Below are 5050 nucleotides of genomic sequence, written 5' to 3'. Positions count from 1 at the left end.
TTTCTTATTTATTTTCTTATAAATATTTTGTTTTTATCATAATCAAGGCCCTGAGAAACAGGAGCTACCAACCATAGCAGAGAAAAGTAGGTCCAAACTACGATACGCTACGTAGATTATAATAAATGCTTTCGACATTTATATATTTGTGTTATCTTTTATTTATTTACAAAATAAGATGATATTTTGCAACTGATTGAAACAGACAACCGTAAATGCTGAACGTGTATATTATTATAAACTCTACATTATAAGCTATGTAAAAAATAAGGCGGTGTCTTTAAGGATCTTGCTTTACTGATCTTCCGTGCATGTGCGAAACTTATTCAATGAATAAAAAGACTGAATAACCAGTATACATATAAAGTTTGCATTACCATTTTACTTTGTAAGCTTTTAATCGCTTTTCAGCTTGTTCAAAACGGAAGTACTAAATCTGTCATCTACAATTTCGATAAGTAGTAATATAAAGCAACCCTTACTTTTGTATTTCTTTGAAAACCCGTCTGGGCTGGACCTTTATGATTTATTGCATGGCTTTTAAAATGCTAATTAACAATAACACGTTTTATAGCCGTCGGACCCGTTGGGGGAATCCTATTTAAAGTTCTTGCATAAAGAAAGGGAGGCAACTATACTTCAATAAAAAATAAATCTGAAGGTATTTGAAAATCGTACATTTGGAAGTCGCAGACCCACATGCCCCGGTGCCTCAATAAAAAAGATAAACTTTATCTCAAACCATACAGAAAAAGAAAAAGTTAGTACAAAATTTATGATTGCGAAATATAATTAAGATAGACGCCAAAGGACATTGTCAGAAACCGCCTAAAAAACCGCCCAAAAACATTAACCCATCATAATTATTTTCTATTTTTTTTAATACATTAAGCACCCTTTCATTCTAATGGACACTTAAGCATTGAAAAATTAAATAAATAAGTCTTTTAACGTTTATTCTATAATACTATTACAACTTCCGGACGTTTTGGTGCGTGGCATGGTCTAAAACCTATCAAGTTCCATAATTTTTGCCGATAAAATCTGTACGAGGCATTACCGTACTTTATTGCTGGGAGTCCATGTATAGTGATGTTCCTGCGGCCATCATAGACAATAAAATATCGATTTTGAAAATAAAATAAATCGATTAAACTGCTTTGAAGACTAGATTTGCGTTAAAAGCTAAAAAGATATTGACAGTTTGACACTATTACAAGAAGATATCTAAAGTGTCCAACTGGTCGAAGGTCGTAAATAAAATAAAAATAATTAGGACCATAAACTGATATTCATGGTATCATAACTGTAAAAGTGTCAGAATCCGATGTTGAATCCAATGCCAGTTGAAGTGTGAGAAACATATATATATTTTTTTTATGTGACAGGAGGCAAATGAGCAGACGGATCACCTGATATCAACCTAGTATAATTGCCAGTCTCTCATAATCTATGCCAATGAGGGTTTTCGCGATTGAAAAATCCGCCAGATGGCAATACGTAGACGTGAGGTCCAAATGCTGCATGATTGGTTATTTTTGACATGACATTGACAGATATCCACCAATCATGCAGCATTTGGACCTCGCGTCTACGTATTGCCATCTCGCGGATTTTTCAATCGCGAAAACCCTCATTCATAGCACATGTATAATAATAGACCAAATGAACTTTTATAGATTGTGAAAGAGAAGATAAAGATTTTATTATTTTATTAAAATCTTGCCACGAGGTAGTTTTTCAGTAGAAACCAGGATTGGATAATCGCTACAGGCAAGTATCAGAACATTTTATAAATATTTTTAATCGATTATATCCATGTGAATCGTTTTAATAAATTGTCATTTTACTTTTTCAATTAAAACTTTTTCAATCCCTAGTCTTGTCAAACTGTCATAATGTCAACAAATTATAAATGTCACGTCAGTTGACTCAATTTCAGTCTTCTGTGCGTTTATTGTATTTTTATTTCAATGAAATAGTGCTAAAGGGTTAGTACTAAAACTGAAAGCCTTTTTTCAGAAAGAAAACCAATGTGGTGCCCTTATTATTCATGCTGTTTGAAAGTTACAAGTCAGTGATACAGAGTTGCCGACATTATAACTCCGTAGTGATACCATACCAAAGAAGAAGTTTTCCTAAACACTTGTGTTGTTTTTATATGTGATCGAATAAAAAGGATTAATTCTACTGCTCAAATGGAATAACTTATCCCAAGAGACCGAATATAAAAAAAACCTCTCCATAGAAATTATCACCATCACGAGGATGTGAATTTTTTTGAGAATTTGATATTGGTCCTGTAAGAAAAGTAGTTGTATTTCAGTAGTAGAATCAACCCTTCTTGTTTCATCAGCAAGAGTAACTATAAAAACGCCCTGTAGGTAGGTATTATTAAGCTGAAGAGATTGTTTAGTGTCAAAGACTGTCACACAGTGTAACTTAAATTGGCATATTATGATAATGAACATAAAAACTTAAATAAATATTTATGTTAATATTTTTTCTATTTATTTATTTTCCCAAAGCTTCACAGTGACAGCTGAAACAGCAATACTGTTAACAAAACAGTAAAACTAAACTTGGAACAAACTGTTACAAATATGAGGGGTTTAATATTTTACAAATTAAAATAAAACCGCATGTTGCTTTACTTTCTCGTATAGGTAATAAATGTAATTAATGGCTAGATTATTAATGTTACTTTGTTACCCTCAATAGTGAGGAAATCTTATAAAATGGTAACCCTGATTTTTATTGTCATTCAAGTGCTCTTTCTTCGCATAGGCTTCTGTGATTTGGCCAAGGGCCACACACATTGCGATAACATTATGCGACATTGATTTGACAGCAGAGGAGTGAAGTCTTGCGACTATGCAAAATGATACCCTGTAATCGTAGCGCATACAGACATAGACGGGGCGGGGCACATAGCTCGTAGAGCTGATGGCCGCTGGGGCAGGAAAGTTCTTGAGTGGCGACCACGAGCCGAAAGACGTAGCGTGGGCAGGCCTCCCACTAGGTGGACCGACGATCTGGTGAAGGTCGCGGGAGGTGCCTGTATGCGAGCGGTGCAGGATCGGTCTTCGTGGAAATCCTTGGGGGAGGCCTTTGTCCAGCAGTGGACGTCTTTTCGGCTGAAACGAACGAACGAACGATACGTATTACCACTATTTACCAGACATTACTATTTATTGCATACTCGCCGGATTACACGTAGGAGCACGCGCGTAACAGCTTCGGCCTTGCATTATTATAAGATCTTGTTCCGCCCTTTTACGAACTTCCTCCGTGAGGATATCCCCGCCGAATTCTATGATGAACCTATCAAAAGTCATATTCTGCAATGTCAACCCACCACAAGGTGGACCGACGACCTGATAAAGGTAGCGGGAAGGCGCTGGATGCAGGCCGCTACCAACCGTGCGATGTGGAAGTCATTGGGGGAGGCCTATGTTCAGTAGTGGACGTCCTGTGGCTGAAATGATGATGATGATGAAGAAATGAATGAAAATGACAAATCTTCGAACGTGTATAATACCGTGCCAAAGTAATCATATAATTTTGGCACCTTAATAACTATTGCCGTTTTTGTTGTAAAGATCATGCAGCGCTACTTGCGGATATTATTGGAAAGAAAACTATGTGGGCTCTAGATCTGAAGCCGCTTTAACGAACACGAAGTGCTCATACAATGCGGCGTATTTTCTTCCAGTCTTTAGTCAGGACTTTAGTCGAATTAAAACCCCGGTTGAACGTGATATAGCCGCACTAGAATACGATGCTTTTTTGCATAATCGCAAGACTACGTTCCGGTGTCGACCGAATGTTATCATGATGTATGTGGCCCAGGGGTTACCGTAGCCGCTAAGGTTTGAAACTTCTTGCTTAAAATATTGTAGTCTTTGGCATAGACTACGATGGTAGTCATGGAGATAGGAGTTTGTTATCTCGTGTCAGATGTAAATGGTGAAAAGAAAACTCATGATTCGTGGTATTTTTATGTAATATGTAGGTATTTTATAAAAGTGGAACCCCGAGTGATCTCCAAAACCCATTCTATTATTATATACGATTCGGCTTCGATATCTATAATACAATAGGAGTTTATTTCATGTGTCAGATGACAAGGGTGGAAACAACCTACGATTCATGTTGTTTATTTACGTGCAATATGTGGGCATATTGTAAAAGTGGAATGCCGAGTTGTATTTCTAAAACTTGTTCTATTATTTTATACTATTTGGCTGCGACTCGGCGTGACGACAATACAAAACATTTTTCGCGAATCGGTGTTCATACATTCACACAATACATTAGACGCCATGTTGTCATAAACGACATATTATAAAATCGGTGTGATTTAATATTCTTAATCATTAATTTTATGGCAAGTGTCCATCAGGAATCGTTGTTCTTACACACAGAATCGTATTATTTCGCTTTCGGGTAGTAATATGTCAAAATTGTTGGTTCTTTAGGCGAACAATGTATGGAGAACGAACATTGTCCTTTACGAGGTCTTTGACCGAACAATGTCGTTGTTCTTAAAAACTAGAAGCCGGGACCATCTTCGAGAGATAACCTCTAACTTTGTGTCAAATTCTGGCACTTTCTTAGATAATTCATACATAATGACTCTAGTTTTTATTACCTAATTAGATACTCTGAATAACTGTTCTTGTTAGCAAGGTCAAACTGAGATAATCCTTCGATTTAAGTGTAGGTAACTGTTCCAGATAATTCCATGTAATAAAAATAATATTCACATCAATCATTAAAGAAAGTTTTGTAACCAACTTACGTCAATGTTTAGCAATTTTTATGTTTGCCATGTACATACAAATACTGAAGGTAAATACTTGACATTGGATAAGAAATAAGTCTTTGCTACTTCTCTAGCTGATGCCCTCGCCCGATATCGTAAAATAATGTTTATTCAGAGATACGCATTTCAAAACGAAAAACAAAATAATGAAGTATTAGTAGGTAAAAAATATATTAGCGCATGAAGAACCTATGAGTCAACGTTCATAATTTGTTAATAAAA

This window comes from Ostrinia nubilalis, chromosome 20 (genome assembly GCF_963855985.1).
Source record: "Ostrinia nubilalis chromosome 20, ilOstNubi1.1, whole genome shotgun sequence".
NCBI lineage: Eukaryota > Metazoa > Arthropoda > Insecta > Lepidoptera > Crambidae > Ostrinia > Ostrinia nubilalis.
This window is presented reverse-complemented; position numbering follows the sequence as displayed.